At 44.5% G+C, this 18,858-nt stretch overlaps 1 protein-coding gene across 1 annotated transcript in view; it reads right to left on the reverse strand.

The window, feature by feature from the left end:
* Positions 1-12,694, reverse strand: part of ARHGEF37 (Rho guanine nucleotide exchange factor 37) — a 93,990-nt gene extending 81,296 nt beyond the window's left edge. The window contains exon 1 of the mRNA XM_044280710.1: positions 12,552-12,694. The gene's annotated coding sequence lies outside the window, so the exon portion shown is untranslated. The remainder of the gene's footprint in view (positions 1-12,551) is intronic.
* Between the last annotated feature and the right edge of the window lie 6,164 nt (positions 12,695-18,858).

Below are 18,858 nucleotides of genomic sequence, written 5' to 3' on the forward strand. Positions count from 1 at the left end.
TTGCTAAAGACAAAACTGAAGGAAAAATGCCCCTAGAATAAGCAGGAACTGAAAACAGTTGCAGTAGAGGCATGGCAGAGCATCACCAGGGATGAAACCCAGCGTCTGGTGATGTCTATGCATTCCAGACTTCAGGCTGTAATTGACTGCAAAGGATTTGTAACCAAGTATTAAAAAGTGAAAGTTTGATTTATGATTATTATTCCATCCCATTACTTTTGGTCCCCTAACAAATGGGAGGCACATATGCAAACTGTTGTAATTCCTACACCGTTCACCTGATTTGGATGCAAATACCCTCAAATTAAAGCTGACAGTCTGTAGTTAAAGCATGTTGTTCGTTTCATTTCAAATCCATTGTGGTGGTGTATAGAGCCAAAAATGTTAGCATTGTGTTGATGTCCCAATATTTATGGACCTGACTGTGTGTGTGTGTGTATATATATATATATATATATATATATATACATACATACATACATACACTACTCACAAAAAGTTAGGGATATTTGGCTTGTAGGTAAAATTTCAGGATGAACCAAAACTGCACTCTAACCTTTACAGGTGAATGTAATGTGACCTTCTCTAAACTTCTCAATGCACATGTCTAACTGTTCAATGTTTCAGTACTTTTTGCACAATTTGCTGTTCTCTAACAAGGAGCTTAACGGCAAAATTCACAACAGGTGTTTGATCCATAAATTGCCCAATACATTTCCTGGTTCAATTAGAATTAGTATTTAAACAGTCCTCCATGTTCTTAGCATTTTGTCATCTTGAGACCAAGATGACACCTAACATTTGATCAACAGTACCTCGCCATTGCGATGCTTCAAGATTGATGTTTTCCGATGGAAGTGGCCACTGAGCTTAGAATGGCACAGTGTCATCAGCAGGTTGCAACAGAGATACAGACAGACTGGAAGAGTCACAGAAAGGCATAGAAGTGGACTTCCTTTTGCCACATCCCACACTGATGACTGCTTCATTGTGATCAATGTCCTGCGGAACCAGATGATGAATGCCACACAACACCAGGCACATTTAAGGGAGGTGAGAGGCACCCAAGTGTCACGTCAGACCATTCAAAACCGTTTACATTAGTGTGGTCTGCGTGCTAGACGACCTGCAAGGATACCTGATCACAGGCGTCATCGTCTTGCATGAGCCAGGGAGCATCTATGCTGGATGAGGGACCAGTGGGCCTCAGTGATGGTCACTGATGAAAGTTGATTCAAGCTGGGCAGAAATGATGGCCGCCAACGATGTAGGAGAAGTTAAGGAGGGCGCTATGTCATCAGACGAGCCTTTGGTGGTGATGGGGTTACAGTGTGGGCAGGTGTGTCTAGTCAATACAGAACTGCCTAACATTTTGTGAATGGTACAGTGACAAGCCCATACTACTTGCATTACATCCATGGAACAGGCAACTTTTTGATCATTCTTGATCATCCATTTTTTTGTGGCGGTAAGGTGACCAAAAAACAGTAATTGTGGCGATGGGAATGTTTTCTTTAAATTACATTCACTGTCTTATGTTTTACAAGTTTAGAAATTTTCTTACAAAGTGATATCAATTATGTCTATTTTTATTCTGTTTTATTTTTATTATGATAAACAAAGTTTTTTTTTAAATAATTTTTATGTTAAACCAGTGTTGAGCTGTGATGCTGTCGAGCTCCAGCCCGACAATGGATCTACTGTCTCATACTCACTGCATAGCGAGTATAGAACAATAGACCTACAGTCTGGCGAAACTCACAGTGTGATAGATAACTATTGGAATGGGAAATGTGGCCGTCACATGGAACGTACTTCCCGGACTGTACATGTCCATTTGGTGGATGATTTGAATGTTCTTGAATATTCTTTTTTTGTGGTATCCTAAAAAAATTGGAATCAACTCTCCTGTTCAGTATATCAGTATAGTAAGTCACGGTTATGCCTAAAGAGATCACTACACAAGACAAATCTATACCATACAGTATACACAATAATTGGCTCATATATTATCTCAAAAAGTACACGGTATGTTCCCATGTAGCAACCAGGAAGAAAACCACTGCTGCAAAAACCACCCAAAATCTGCGCTATTGCATTGGCACTGCTGCCCTCTGGTTTGCAATGCAAAGGTTGAAAGCCGTGGGTAAAACTCTTATCATAAATTGACAGTTTATCGTGCGAGTTTTCTCTGCGGCGTGTGGATGAAATTTCTAAACTCTCATCCACTTTGCTGCAGATCTATCGCACACAAATCTGCTGCGGAAAACCCACAGCATTTTATGCCACATGTGAACCCCCTTTGTAGATGCCCTGTGAACCTGTCTGCAGCCCACACACTGCAAATTATATATAGTGGTCCCTCAATTTACAACATTAATTGGTTCTGGGACCACCATCGTATGTTGAAACCTTAGTAACTTGAGTCCATAACTTGATGGAAAACTAGAAATTGGCTCCAAAGCCCCAAAAGATCATCCCTAAATAAGAGAAGATGAAGAGTTGAGAAAAATAAGCAGATAAAGCAATTCCTCATATGTAAGTCAGTAATAGATGCTGGAAGCTGTAAATCACGTTCTGTGGTGAGGACAGGAGCTTCTCCTGGGTCTTGTATAGCACAGTCTACCAGAAAAATAACATGGAGTCATCATCACCTGACATCCAAAGGAGCAGCTTATCCTGGCACAGAAAGGGGGCAGTATAGGTCACAGTACTGTAAAAAGGAGACATCCAGTACAGGTGTTTTACAAGAAAAATGGCCATGCTGATAGGTTGGATCTGAGTCTGAAGCATTGTATGTTGAGTTCAACCTATGACCATAGGCCATTGAAAGACCATTGTATGTTAAAAATATACTATACTGAGGCCATTGTATCTGGAGGGAACACTGTATACATAAGTATTGAAAATCTTTATCAATGGCCTAGTGACACAGTAACACCACCTTACGTCATTCATGTACCTGTCTACTGCAATCATTCGTCCCCATGCAAAGGAAATAATTGCCCCTGTAAATGTAGTTTAATCTCTGCTGATGGTCAGGGACTCATTTGGAACATTACTTTGTTCCTGATAATTACCTGTAACCATATGATAATGTATCTCTAGGATTGGTCAGTGCTTTTGATTCTACAGACACAATGGTAGTCATTTATCAAAGATCAGCAATTTACACCGATCTTTAATATCCCTTGTGATGTCAGAGAATGTGCTTAATTTATGACGAGGCACAGGCCTCCTTATCCTCGACCAGTCCATGTGCCTAGATTGAAATCTACTCCAGCCCCTGGATGGAATGGACTTCAATCATCATTTATGCAAGAATTTGCCCCTAACACTCCCCAACACCATCCCAGCCACTCACCAGTGTTTAAGGGGTTATCCCATGAGTAATGTGAAAAATTTAAATCTGACATCATATAGTACATGCCATCCTCTTTCTAACAAAGCCAGGACCAGCCCTGTGCCTCACACGGATCCAGAGATCTCCCCATTCACTGCTCTGCTAGATTTATATCAAGCTGACAGCTCAGGGGGAGTGTCTTTTCTGATGCAGCCTGGGGGGCGTGTCCATGATCTCCCTATCACAGCTCAGGAGGCAGTTGAGGGATGAAACTGAGCATGTGCGGCCATCTCAGCGAACAGGTCAAAGAAATAAGAAAAAAAAAAAAACAGCAGGTGGCACTGTTGTTATGCCAAATTTTTAATAACATGCAATTACAAAAGTATTCAGATCCAGGTGCTGGGTTGAAAACTGTAGAATATTTTTCGTGTGACAATCCCTTTAACCACCTCCCGACCGCCTAACGCACCGATGCGTCCGGGAGGTGGTTGATTTACTCCTCCTGGACGCATTGGCGCGTCATCTCGCGAGACGCGAGATTTCGTCACAGCCGGCCCGCGCATACGCATAGCGGGCCGGCATTTCGTCGAGAAGTATTTCGTCAGCAACCTGCCGGCCAATGATCGCGGCTGGCAGGTTGCTGATTTAAAAAAAAAACAATCAGAGGCCATATATCAGATCATATTTGTAAATATGATCTGTTATATGGCTGGCCTGCTCCTCTGCTGGTTCTTTTCGTCGGTTGGATCCAGCAGAGCCTCATACTAGCCCCAGATCACCCCCCTGAACCCCTATTAACCCTTTGATCGCCCCTGTCAATCACTAGTGAAAGGAAAAAAGTGATCAGTGCAAACTGTCACTTTTTTTTTTCACTGGTATGACCGTTAGGTTTTAGGTATAGTTTAGGCCCCTGGGTTAGGTAGTTTAGGGATCAGTTAGCGCCCAGCCCACCGCACCGCAGTCACTGATTCGCTGATTAGCGTATCGCTAATCAGCATTTGTACTTTTATAGTATCTGGAAGTGATCAAAACTGATCACGGTCAGATCTATAATTGTATTAGTGTCACTTTAGGTTCGCCCTCCACCCAAAACGCAGTGTTTGCCCGATCAGGCCTGATCGGTCGCCCACACGGGCGTTCACCCACGCCCGCCCCACCGCAGTGACAAAAAATATATTTTTTTGATCACTGCACATTCACTTTACACGCGCTGCGGCGATAAAAAAAATCAGTTTTGATATTTTTTATCAACCGCAGCGGCCTCCGGTACTTCGCTAGCCTCCCATTTGTAAGACAGGCTTGCTTTTTTTTTCTTGGGTAGTCTCAGAGAATACCCCTAAATTTAGTTGCCCACATGTCAAACAGGGGGTATTCTTCTAAAGAGGCCTACAGGCTTCTGACCCAGTCGGATGAGGAATGGGAACCCTCATCTGATGAATCTAGCGGGTCAGAATACGAACCTGTAGAAAGCAGTGGCTCTCTGACCCAAAGTTCGGACGAGGAGGCTGAGGTCCCTGATAGCACCAGGTGTACCCGGCCCCGTGTCGCTAGACCGCAGGTTGCGCAGGATCCGTTTCAAGAGCAGCAGAGTGGGGCTGGTGCTGTCGGATTACGTGGTGAGGCATACACCAGCAGCCCAGCCCTTCCTGGACCTAGTACCAGCACTGCCGTAGAACATGGTGAAGTAGCGAGCACCAGAAGGGCAGTTGAAGCTGGTACGGTGGCACGTGCAGTAGTGACCCCGTCGCAGCCACCGCAAAGATGTGTACGTAGAGCCCCTAGAATCCCTGAGGTGCTGGCAAACCCTGATTGGCAGTCCCCAACTTCAGCCGCACCTGTAGTTCCCCCTTTCACCGCCCAGTCTGGAGTTCGGGTTGAGACAGCTCAGATCGGTTCGGCCCTGGGATTTTTTTGAGCTGTTCTTGACTGCGGAGCTCTTAGACTTAGTTGTGGCAGAGACAAACCGGTATGCCACACAATTTATAACCGCTAACCCGGGAAGCTTTTATGCCCAGCCTTTCCGGTGGAAACCAGTCCAAGTTTCCGAAATTAAAACTTTTTTGGGCCTTCTCTTCAACATGGGTCTAACTAAAAAGCATGAATTGCGGTCATATTGGTCCACGAACCCAATTCATCACATGCCCATGTTCTCTGCTGCTATGTCCAGGACACGATTTGAGACCATCCTGCGTTTCCTGCACTTTAGTGATAACAGCACCTCCCGTCCCATAGGCCACCCTGCTTTTGACCGCCTCCACAAAATTCGGCCCCTCATAGACCATTTCAACCTGAAATTTGCAGATATGTATACCCCAGAGCAAAACATCTGCGTAGACGAGTCCCTGATACATTTTACCGGGCGCCTTGGCTTCAAACAATACATCCCAAGCAAGCACGCCCGGTATGGGGTCAAATTGTATAAGCTCTGTGAAAGGGCCACAGGCTATACCCACAAATCTCGTGTCTATGAGGGAAAAGATCAGACCCTGGAGCCAGTCGGTTGCCCTGACTACCTGGGGAGCAGTGGGAAGATAGTCTGGGACTTGGTGTCACCCTTATTCGGCAAGGGGTACCATCTTTATGTGGACAATTTCTACACAAGTGTGGCCCTCTTTAGGCATTTGTTTCTAGAACGGATTGGCGCCTGTGGTACGCGCGGGCTTCCCCCAACGGCTCGTTAGCACCCGTCTTGCAAGGGGGCAGAGGGCCGCACTGTGTAACGAAGAACTGCTCGCGGTGAAATGGAGAGACAAGCGTGATGTTTACATGCTCTCCTCCATTCACGCAGACACGACAATACAAATTGAGCGAGCAACCCGTGTCATTGAAAAGCCCCTCTCAGTCCACGACTATAACCTTCACATGGGAGGGGTAGACTTCAATGACCAGATGTTGTCTCCGTATTTAGTTTCCCGCAGAACCAGACGCTGGTATAAGAAGGTGTCTGTATATTTAATTCAATTGGCTCTGTATAATAGTTTTGTTCTCTACAGTAAGGCTGGGAGAACTGGATCCTTCCTCAAATTTCAGGAAGAGATCATTGAGAACCTCCTGTACCCAGGAGGTTCCGTGGCCCCATCCACCAGTGTAGTTAGCCGTCTACACGAGCGACATTTCCCCAATGTCGTTGCTGGTACCTCAACCCAACCGTCACCCCGAAAAAGATGTTGTGTCTGTAGCAGGAGTGGAATAAGGCGTGACACCCGCTATTTCTGTCCTGACTGTCCTGACCACCCTGCCCTATGCTTAGGGGAGAGTTTCTGGAAGTACCACACACAGGTACACCTAGCATAGGGATCATCTCACCAGGACAGGCACACAGGGCTATTAGGGCCCATTCACTCACACAGCTGCTGCAAACATCTCCTTTCACCTGGGACAAAGTGCATAACGCACTTCGCCACATCTTTGGGCGATTTGCGCTTTGCACATTGACCCATGGGGAAGGAGAGGTTTGTTCTATAAAGGTAAAAAAACAAAAACAAAAAAAAACACCAGTAAGCAAACAGGTTAATGTTTAGTTCAAAAAGTTAAAGTTTATATGTTCTGTTCCAAAGTTAATAAAATTATTGCGTTGCGGCCTGGTTTTTTCTTTTTTTTTTTTTTCTTTTTGTACCTTCCAGGTGGACCAACCGATCGACTAGCTGCAGCACTGATGTGCATTCTGACAGAAGCATTGCGCTGCTGTCAGATTACACGCAAGTCGGTGTATGCGGCGCTGCAAGACGAGATTTCTACTCTGAAGTAACAGATAAGTTTGCCGAGGCATACGAGCTAAAGGAGGAGGCGGCGTTCCTATGCTTTGGCAAACACTTTGTATGTAGAAAAAATAAATAAAAAATCCCCGCAAAGATTTATTCATCCACATCGATTGATGTGAATGGAGAAATCTGGTTTGCCAGGGCATATGAGCTAAGTGGGTATGGATGTTGGGCGGAGCTCCTATGTCCTGGCAGACGCCTTTCCCCTCCTTTTTTTTTTTTTGGGCAGAGATTTTTTCATCCACATTGATCGATGCGAATGAAGAAATCTGTGCCGTTCATTTTTTTCTTTCAGCCCAGAGGCTGAACGGAAAAAAAAAATCTCATTACCTGTATGCTCAGTATAAGGAGAATAGCAGAAACTCCTAATGCTGGCCATACATGTAATGATTGCGGAGACCCTCAAATGCCAGGGCAGTACAAACACCCCACAACTAACCCCATTTTGGAAAGAAGACACCCCAAGGTATTCGCTGAGGGGCATATTGAGTCCATGAAAGATTTAAATTTTTGTCCTAAGTTAGCAGAAAGTGAGACAAAAAAAAATCAATTTCTGCTAACTTATGCCAAAAAAATACATTTCTATGAACTCGCCATGCCCCTCATTGAATACCTTGGGGTGTCTTCTTTCCAAAGTGGGGTCACATGTGGGGTATTTATACTGCCCTGGCTTTTTAGGGGCCCTAAAGCGTAAGAAGAAGTCTGGGATCCAAATGTCTAAAAATGCCCTCCTAAAAGGAATTTGGGCACTTTTGCAGCCTAGATGCGCAAAAGTGTCACACATCTGGTATCGCCGTACTCAGGAGAAGCTGGGGAATGTGTTTTGGGGTGTCATTTTACATATACCCATGCTGGGTGAGAGAAATATCTTGGCAAAAGACAACTTTTCCCATTTTTTTATACAAAGTTGGCATTTGACCAAGATATTTATCTCACCCAGCATGGGTATATGTAAAATGACACCCCAAAACACATTCCCCAACTTCTTCTAAGTACAGCGATACCAGATGTGTGACACTTTTTTGAAGCCAAGGTGGGCAAAGGGGCACATATTCCAAAGTGCACCTTTCGGATTTCGCAGGCCATTTTTTACACATTTTTATTGCAAAGTACTTCTCACACATTTGGGCCCCTAAATTGCCAGGGCAGTATAACTACCCCACAAGTGACCCCATTTTGGAAAGAAGACACCCCAAGGTATTCCGTGAGGGGCATGGCGAGTTCCTAGAATTTTTTATTTTTTGACGCAAGTTAGTGGAATATGAGACTTTGTAAGGAAAAAAAAAAAAAAAGAAAAAAGAATCATAATTTTCCACTAACTTGTGACAAAAAATTAAAAATTCTAGGAACTCGCCATGCCCCTCACGGAATACCTTGGGGTGTCTTCTTTCCAAAATGGGGTCACTTGTGGGGTAGTTATACTGCCCTGGCAATTTAGGGGCCCAAATGTGTGAGAAGTACTTTGCAATCAAAATGTGTAAAAAATGGCCTGCGAAATCCGAAAGGTGCACTTTGGAATATGTGCCTCTTTGCCCACCTTGGCTGCAAAAAAGTGTCATACATCTGGTATCGCCGTACTCAGGAGAAGTTGGGCGATACCAGAATTTTTAATTTTTTGTCGCAAGTTAGTGGAATATAAGACTTTGTAAGGAAAAAAAAAATAAAAAATCATCATTTTCCGCTAACTTGTGACAAAAAATAAAAAGTTCTATGAACTCACTATGCCCATCAGCGAATACCTTAGGGTGTCTACTTTCCGAAATGGGGTCATTTGTGGGGTTTTTCTACTGTTTGGGCATTGTAGAACTTCAGGAAACATGACAGGTGCTCAGAAAGTCAGAGCTGTTTTAAAAAGCGGAAATTCACATTTTTGTACCATAGTGTGTAAACGCTATAACTTTTACCCAAACCATTTTTTTTTTTTGCCCAAACATTTTTTTTTTATCAAAGACATGTAGAACAATAAATTTGGTGAAAAATTTATATATGGATGTTGTTTTTTTTGCAAAATTTTACAGCTGAAAGTGAAAAATGTCATTTTTTGCAAAAAAATCGTTACATTTTGATTAATAACAAAAAAAGTAAAAATGTCAGCAGCAATAAAATACCACCAAATGAAAGCTCTATTAGTGAGAAGAAAAGGAGGTAAAATTCATTTGGGTGGTAAGTTGCATGACCGAGCAATAAACGGTGAAAGTAGTGTAGTGCAGAAGTGTAAAAAGTGGCCTGGTCATGAAGGGGGTTTCAGCTAGCGGGGCTGAAGTGGTTAAGGGAAGTGGAAAAACGCAGTGTGCAGCTAAATTTAGGTGCACGGGCATTTGAAAAGTCACAAAACGTGATAATAAATTACCCCTCTTGTATCCTAAGGCCTCATGCACACGACAGTATTTTTTCACGATCCGCAAAAACGGGGTCCGTGGGTCCGTGATCCGTGACCGTTTTTTCGTCCGTGGGTCTTCCTTGATTTCTGGAGGATCCACGGACATGAAAAAAAAGTCGTTTTGGTGTCCGCCTGGCCGTGCGGAGCCAAACGGATCCGTCCTGAACTACAATGCAAGTCAATGAGGACGGATCCGTTTGACGTTGACACAATATGGTGCCATTTCAAACGGATTTGTCCCCATTGACTTTCAATGTAAAGTCTGGAGTTCTTTTATACCATCAGATTGGAGTTTTCCCCAATCCGATGGTATATTTTAACTTGAAGCGTCCCCATCACCATGGGAACGCCTCTATGTTAGAATATACTGTCGGATATGAGCTACATCGTGAAACTCAGATCAGACAGTATATTCTAACACAGAGGCGTTCCCATGGTGATGGGGATGCTTCAGGTTAGAATATACTGAAAAACTGTGTACATGACTGCCCCCTGCTGCCTGGCAGGTGCTGCCAGGCAGCAGGGGGCAGACCCCCCCCCCCCCTGTTTTTAACTCATTGGTGGCCAGTGCGGCCGCCCCCCCCCTCCCTCCCCTGTAGTTAACTCATTGGTGGCCAGTGGGCCCCCCCTCCCTCCCCTGTAGTTAACTCATTGGTGTCCAGTGGGCCCCCCTCCCTCCCCTGTAGTTAACTCATTGGTGTCCAGTGGGCCCCCCTCCCTCCCCTGTAGTTAACTCATTGGTGTCCAGTGGGCCCCCCCTCCCTCCGCTGTAGATAACTCGTTGGTGGCCAGTGGGCCCTCTCCCCTCCCTCCCCCTTCTAATTAAATTCCCCCCCCCCCTATCATTGGTGGCAGTGGAGAGTACCGATCGGAGTCCCAGTGTTATCGCTGGGGCTCCGATCGGTAACCATGGCAACCGGGACGCTACTGCAGTCCCGGTTGCCATGGTTGCTTAGCAATTTGTAGAAGCTTCATACTTACCTGCGAGCTGCGATGTCTGTGTCCAGCCGGGAGCTCCTCCTACTGGTAAGTGAAAGGTCTGTGCGGCGCATTGCCTAATGATCTGTCACTTTCCAGTAGGAGGAGCTCCCGGCCGGTCACAGACATCGCTGCTCGCAGGTAAGTATGAAGCTTCTACAAATTGCTAAGTAACCATGGCAACCGGGACTGCAGTAGTGTCCCGGTTGCCATGGTTACCGATCGGAGCCCCAGCGATTAAACTGGGACTCCGATCGGTACTCTCCACTGCCACCAATGATAGGGGGGGAGATTTTAATTAGAAGGGGGAGGGAGGGGAGAGGGCCCACTGGCCACCAACGAGTTAGCTCTGAAAAAGCTTTTATGCAGACGGATCTTCGGATCCGTCTGTATGAAAGTAAACTACGGCCACGGATCACGGACACGGATGCCAATCTTGTGTGCATCCGTGTTCTTTCACGGACCCATTGACTTGAATGGGTCCGTGAACCGTTGTCCGTCAATAAAATAGGACAGGTCATATTTTTTTGACGGACAGGATACACGGATCACGGTCTCGGCTGCAAAACGGTGCATTTTTCGATTTTTCCACGGACCCATTGAAAGTCAATGGGTCCGCGAAAAAAAAATGAAAACGGCACAACGGCCACGGATGCACACAACGGTCGTGTGCATGAGGCCAAATTGTAAATAAACTTAATAACCCTGGAAAACCTTTGTCAATTTATTTTTTAATTTTCATTAGGAATAAATTGACAATTTGGCACTACCACTCCCCTTGTAAATAGGGTATAAACCTAAATATTAGGGCTTATGCACACAAGCATATCTTTTGCCTGCATCACATACTCATTTTTTGCGGGTCGGATGTGCACTCATTCACCATCTGAATCCGTTTCTCCATTCTGTGGCACCTGCTAAAATATTGAACATGTCCTATTCTTGTCCGCATTACAGGCAAGGATAGGACTGTTCTATAGAGGGCACCGCAAAAACGGCTGTGGCCATGTGCATGAGTCCTTAACTGAAATATATCAGTGTGCATAGAGACATGCTCCATACACAAAGCTGTCAATGTGTTCTCATATTTCTGAGAGGAATGATGGAGGAACAGGGTACTTTCACACTTGCGGCAAAGGATTCCGGCAATCCAAACGCAAACTGATGGCATTTGTCAGACGGATCTAGATGCTGATCCATGTGACAAATACATTGAAATACCGGATCTGTCTCTTTGGTGTCATCCAAAAAAACGGATCAGGTTTAATTTTTTTTTGCATTTATAAAGTTCTGCGCATGCGCAGCAGACTGGAAAGCCAGATCCGTTTTGCCGCAACACTTAATGCCAGATCCGGCACTAATACACTTCAATGTAAATTAATGCAGGATCCGGCATTCCGGCAAGTGTTCAGTATTTTTGGCCGAAGAGAAAAATGCAGCATGCTGCAGTATTTACTCCGTCCAAACAACGTAAGAGGGACTGAACTGATGCATCCTGAACGGAACGCTCTCCATTCAGAATGCATTAGGATAAAACTGATCAGTTTTTTTTCCGGTATTGAGCCCCTGTGAAGGAACTCAATACCGGAAAACAAAAACGCTAGTGTGAAAGTACCCTTATACTAAGAAGGGCACTCCAGGGTTATTTATTTACAAATTGGATACATTGTATCTGTAGAATGATAAACAATGAACAATGCTGGATACATTGTCATAAAGTTATACACAGAGGTAGTATGACGCAATGCTGTCACTAATGGCCACTTGCTTCTCTGTCCACTTTGATCTCACTGGTTTAGTACATAACCAACTTTCTCTAAGGGCTCCACAGCATTAGGGGGGTATGTGTATCCAGCTCTAATCAGCATACAGTATGTCATTAACCTCATTATTATTAGCTTATGGTGACCGTAGCTAAATACAAGATCAGGTCAGAAGACAGCAGACACCTGCTCCCACTGCAGACTTCCTGTGTGACATAGTCTCTCCCATTGCAGATCATTGGCTTTCAGCAATGACACAGCCCTGGGATAAACCAGTGCATGTCTGGAAGACCAGGCTATAGGAACCATGCATGCAAACGCCTTACCTTCATATAGCTGGGATCGTGCAAGGACTGGTCTTTCCCCAGCTGTCCAGACCTGTTAATAAAATAACCCTTGTGCCATAGCAGCTCATTACTAGGAGGGACTGCCTTCCTGGCAGTGTCAGCTGGGTGCTGCTGCCATTCCTTTGCTGAGGGAGGGGACTACAGTGATCAGCTGCTGCTAGGATCACACAGCACTTGTGTGAGATCTGAGCATATCTGCCATACAGTTATCTGCTGCATTATTCAGATTTTCCTACTGTATATCAGTTCATCCTAACATTACTTGAAGGTCAATTCCAGGTGTGCAGTAAACTATATTATACTTCCTTGCACAATTTAGCACTTTGAATACAGCACAAACTAGAACAAGGAAAGAATACACAGTGGTGCATATTGATACCTACAAAGAGGGAGAATAAATATGCTAAATGCCTGTAAATGTGTGCAATAGATGCTAGTGTACGTTGTAGTATATTAGAATGTATATATGTGTCTACAAAGTATGTTATATAGTATTATTGCACTTGTCTGCAGTATATTATGTCAACTTTACAACTTCAGTGCAGGATGTAGAACCCAAAATAGCACAAGGAAAGAATATAGAGTAGTACATACTGATACCTATAAAGGGGATGGAAATGCAAGATAAATGTCTGTACATGTGGGCAATATATATATATATATATATATATATATATATATATATATATAAAAGCTTGTGTACTTTGTAGTATATTAGGATAATACATGTGTCTACAAATCATATATTACTGAACTTGTATGCAAATATTACATTGTAAATGATCTCTATGACTGTATAATGTATAATGCTGTATAATTTCTATATGTGTACATAGTATATTATGTTGTCACTAGTATATTATATGGGTGTCAGTATATGCAGAACGTTATTTTGTATACAATTTATATTAGAGTGTGCATGGTATATTACAGTTACAGTATGTTTACAGAGCTGTTGTGTGTAGTGTTGTATAGTTTGCTGTGCAGATTCTTTATATGAGTGTGCATACAATCTTTTTGTATGCACAGTATATTATTTGTGTTGTATACAGTGTTTTTGTGTGTACAGTATATTATGATGGATTCTATCTATATGTGTGCATAGTATACAATCACTATACCGTAGGGCTGCTATATTAATGTACCGTATTTTTCACCCCATAAGACACACCCAGGTTTTTAAGGAGGAAAATAAGAAAAAATTTATTTTGAACCAAAAGGTGTGCTTTTTGTGGGTTTTGAACTAATGGTGGTCTGTGGATGACACTATTATGGGGGATCTGTGGATGACACACTGTTATGGGGGTCTGTGGCTGACACTGTTCTGGGGGTCTGTGGCTGACACTGTTCTGGGGGTCTGTGGCTGACACTGTTCTGGGGGATCTGTGGATGGCACTGTTATGGGGGCATCTGTGGATGGCACTGTTATGGGGGTCTGTGGATGACACTGTTATGGGGGTCTGTGGATGACACTGTTATGGGGGTCTGTGGATGACACTGTTATGGGGATCTGTGGATGGCACTGTTATGGGGATCTGTGGATGGCACTGTTATGGGGGCCTCTGTGGATGACACTGTTATGGCAGGGATCTGTAGATGGTACTGTTATGGGGGCATCTGTGGATGGCACTGTTATGGGGGCATCTGTGGATGGCACTGTTATGGGGGCATCTGTGGATGGCACGCATGACACTGCTATGGGGGGATCTGTGGATGACACATATATAGCATCTTATGCTATGTTTCATCCACAGATTCCCCCCATAACAGTGTCCCTTTGTAGTAAATGACCCCGAATACAGGGGGAGGGGGTCGGCATCTGGTTTTGTAATGGCAGCGGGGGCTGGTGCAGTCACTGTATTCTATTATACCGGGCCCCGCTCACTGTAGTAATCTATATCTAACCTGTAGGCAATATTAAACTATAGAAATCATGTGCAATACAGCCTGTAATACTTACTACAATCTTCCGTAGCAGGCAGGAGGCCTTGGGTGGGCGGCAGGGAAACTCACTAGGTCACGCGCCTGCTTCATTTTCTAAAGTGGGAGGAGCAGGCGTGTGACATAGTGGGTTATGCTGCCGCCCGCCCGGCCTCCTGCCTGCTACGGAAGATTGTAGTAAGTACTACAGGCTGTGTTGTCTGCATCCGCTGCTCCATTCCGTGGCCCCACAAAAAAATAGAACATGTCCTATTCTTGTCTGTATTGCGGAGCAGAATAGGCATTTCTATTATGGGCGTCCACAAATTGCGTAATGCACACAGGCGGCATCTGTGTTTTGCGGATCTGCAATTTGCGGTTGGCAAAACACGGCACAGTCATGTGCATGTAGCCTTAGACAGATTTTGGCACATCTTGGGGGGAATTTTTCCTAAGGGGAATATTTTAAGTCAGTTTTGATTGAGTCTGCGTTGGAGTACTTTAAGCCACATTTATCAAATATCACATATTGTTTAATACATTTGTTATAGCCTTAAAGAGGACCTTTCACCTAAAAAAAAAAATTAAACTAAGACCATAGCTTAACTTACATGCCCCCATGAAGTCTTGATCGTTTTTTCTTTTTTCAAACTGTGCCCCCGTTTGTCCGCTATGCCCTCCGGAATAATTCCCGCCGTCTATGCTAATGAGCCAGCCTCAAATGGGCTGGCTTTAAAAGTTCTCCTCGGCGTGCCTTCTATCTTCTCCCTGGCACGGAGCGCATCCAATCAGCGCGCTCCGCTCTTAGCCAGGGAGAAGACGCTCCAGTTTTCGCGAGACTTCAGAGAACTGGAGCGATTTCGTCTATCCGGCTAAGAGCGGAGCGCGCTGATTGGATGCGCTCCGTGCCAGGGAGAAGATGGAAGGCACGACCGAGAGAACTTTTAAAGCCAGCCCATTTGAGGCTGGCTCATTAGCATAGACGGCGGGAATTATTCCGGAGGGCATAGCGGACAAACGGGGGCACAGTTTGAAAAAAGAAAAAACGATCAAGACTTCATGGGGGCATGTAAGTTAAGCTATGGTCTTAGTTTAATTTTTTTTTTTAGGTGAAAGGTCCTCTTTAAACCTAATACTTTTGACTAGAAAAGCTACTTCAGTTTTCCTACTCCACCCTCAAAACTGGAGTGAGATTACTGCCTTTTTTGCGACTTTAAAAAAAAATCTCAGTGATAAAGTGAAACTCATTAACATAGCTAACCACTTCCTCTTTTCCACCCATACTTTAAAACTGAAGTGAGTGTTGTAAGAATTTTGGAGTAAAGGCATGATCAGGGCCTAAGGCCTCTTTTACATGGGAGAGAATTCCAAGCAGTTGCAATTCGTTAGGTGAACGCATTGCGCCTGCATCCGGACCCATTCACTTCAATGAGGCTGTTCAGATGAGCGCTGATTTTCACGCATCGCTTGTGCGTTGTGTGAAAATCGCAGCATGCTCTATGTTCTGCATTTTTCATGCAACGCAGGCCCCATAGAATTTAATGGGGATGCATGATTTTCACGCATGGTTGCTAATGAGACGAGGGATGAGTTACCCGGCACCTTTATTATTTTCTATTAAAACATGGTTATGATGGAAAATAGCATTCTTTAATTCAGAATGCTAAGTAAAAGGTCCATTGTGGGGTGAAAAAAAAATATATGTAACTCCCCTCATCCACTTAAACACGCAGCCGGGCTCGTCTTCTTTCTTCTTCTTCTTGCAGGACCTGGCTGGAAAAGGACCTTTGGTGACGTCAGCGCAGGTCCTGCTGAATGAATATAAAAACCTTCTATCTTCATTCAGTAGGACCTACGCTGACGTCACCGCGCTCACCACGTGGTGAGCGGAATGATGTCATCGAAGGTCCTTTTCCAGCCAGGTCCTGCAAGAAGAAGAAAGAAGACGAGCCCGGCTGCGCGATCAAGTGGATGAGGTGAGTTATTTTTTATTTTTAACCCCACAATGGACCTTTTAGTTAGCATTCTGAATTAAAGAATGCTATATTTTTTCCATTATAACCATGTTATAATAGAAAATAATAAAATATACAGAACACCGATCCCAAACCCGAACTTCAGTGAAGAAGTCCGGGTTTGGGTTTGGGTATAACAGTCAGTTTTTTATCACGCGCGTGCAAAACTGAACATTGGAATGCAATCGCAGTCTAAACTGACTGCAATTGCGTACCTACTCGCAATGCATCTGAACCTAATCCGGACACGCTTGTTTGCAAGGGGCCTAATAGTATGAAGTACTGTGGCACATTGTGTTGCAACTAGACATCTTGTGGCACATTGGGGGGCATTTACTAAGACAACTTTTTACGCTTGTCCTAGTTGTCTCCCCTGCGCTGTATGTGCCTCTTCATAAATTAGGCGCATACAGTATATAGCAGTCTGTGCGCCTGTCTGTGAAACTCCACCAGCCCCTGGTTGGCATAGTTTTCATCTACTTTTCCACCTCCAATTTTGGCGGGGCTGGAGTTCTGGCCCTGGCATGGCCTCCAAAGTGCCCCTATTCTCCCCCCACTGTGCATCTTTCCTACATGTCCTATCTTTTGCCGTATCTTGCAGATCACAGACTCATTCAAGTCAGTGGGTCCGCACCGCAGCATGGAGTTCACAGGGCTGGTGCCCGTTTTTTGCAGACCATGGTCGTCTGAATGTAGCCTTATATTGTATGTTGTATACATTCTGTGTGTGTATATTGTTATAGGGGTCATGCTACAAAGATACCCCTCCCTCAAGTCCTGGTTTCAGGATCAGCTGAAATCGCAAGAGGTAACTGCAGGCAAATTGCCACAAAATGAAAGCGCAAGGTAAGGGCACTGCCAGAAAGAAGATGTACGTTAAAGAGGAATTTTATAAAGAAATAGCATAGATACAATATTATGAAATTTGGGTCTGGGAAATGAACATAAAAATATATGCACAAAACTCCCTAATTGTTGTCAGAAGGAAACAAATTCACAATCTCCAAAGTCATGATGATCTCATGGTATAGGACAGATTCAAATCCTCCCCCACCTGGAAGTGCGTGCCAGGACGCGCGGGCTGGTGCGGTGACGTCATATCACCGCGCCAGCCCACGTGGACTTGGCTGCAGCGCGGGAGGACAGGAGCAAGTGCCGTGGGGATTAAATACCCCGGCGGCAATGCGCTCCAGGAGGCAGAATCTCGGACACCCTCCCCATAAGAAGAGAGCGCAGGCAGCGATGCGTTCAGACGGGAGTTAACCCCCACAGCCTGATTCAGAAGATCAACCAGAAGGAAGAGCACATGCAGCGCTCAGCAGGTGGAGGCAGAACCCAGAGCAGCCCCAGGAGGAAGAGCGCAGGCAGCGCTAAAGGTAGAATCCTGGTTTGGCTGAGTATCTAACCCCTGAACCACCAACATTAAACTCTGAAACACCCCACCTGCTTTCCTGAAATACCCCCTGCACCCCTGCCATACCAGGTGTTAACCCTTTCTTGGATTAACCCTTGAACCCTGTTAACCCCTTTCTGGGCTGATCCTGATCCTGCCCAGGAGAGCCCTGTCCTGCAGAGTCCCTGAACCTTAGTACTCTGCCTTAATTACCCCTGCTTATTTACCCCAGGAATTAACTCCTTCACTGCTCCCTGCACCCCTACAGCAGTAATCCCTTTACTGCTGCACGGCCGCTATTGTGCTTAACCCTTGCAGTGCCACCATCCGTAGGGACAGTATAGAGCCAGGTGGGTGGGTGGGTGCTGCTAAATATACGTGTCCATGTAAGTGTATTATTTAGGTAGATTTGGGGAGGAATTGTGTATTGTGGATTGTACTGTGCATAGCGCAGTTTAGGTATATTATAGTGTTATTATTATATTGCGGTGTGTGCATCTATATGTATATATATTTATAACCATTGATATATATAAATATATATATATATATATAGATATAGCGTAAGAGTAGACTGTAGATGTATTTTTGTGTGTAATAAATTACTTTTATTGTTCATAACACAGTGTATAGTATTTTATAGTATCCACCATAATAGCAAAGTGTAAGGGCAACAGAGTTAAGCTACTTTCACACTCGCATTTTGACTTTCTGTTTGTGAGTAGAGATGTCGCGAACATAAAATTTTCCGTTCGCGAACGGCAAACGCGAATTTTCGCAAATGTTCGCGAATCGGGCGAACCGCCATAGACTTCAATAGGCAGGCGAATTTTAAAACCCACAGGGACTCTTTCTGGCCACAATAGTGATGGAAAAGTTGTTTCAAGGGGACTAACACCTAGACTGTGGCATGCCGGAGGGGGATCCATGGCAAAACTCCCATGGAAAATTACGTAGT

This window comes from Bufo gargarizans, chromosome 2 (assembly GCF_014858855.1).
Source record: "Bufo gargarizans isolate SCDJY-AF-19 chromosome 2, ASM1485885v1, whole genome shotgun sequence".
Lineage (NCBI taxonomy): Eukaryota > Metazoa > Chordata > Amphibia > Anura > Bufonidae > Bufo > Bufo gargarizans.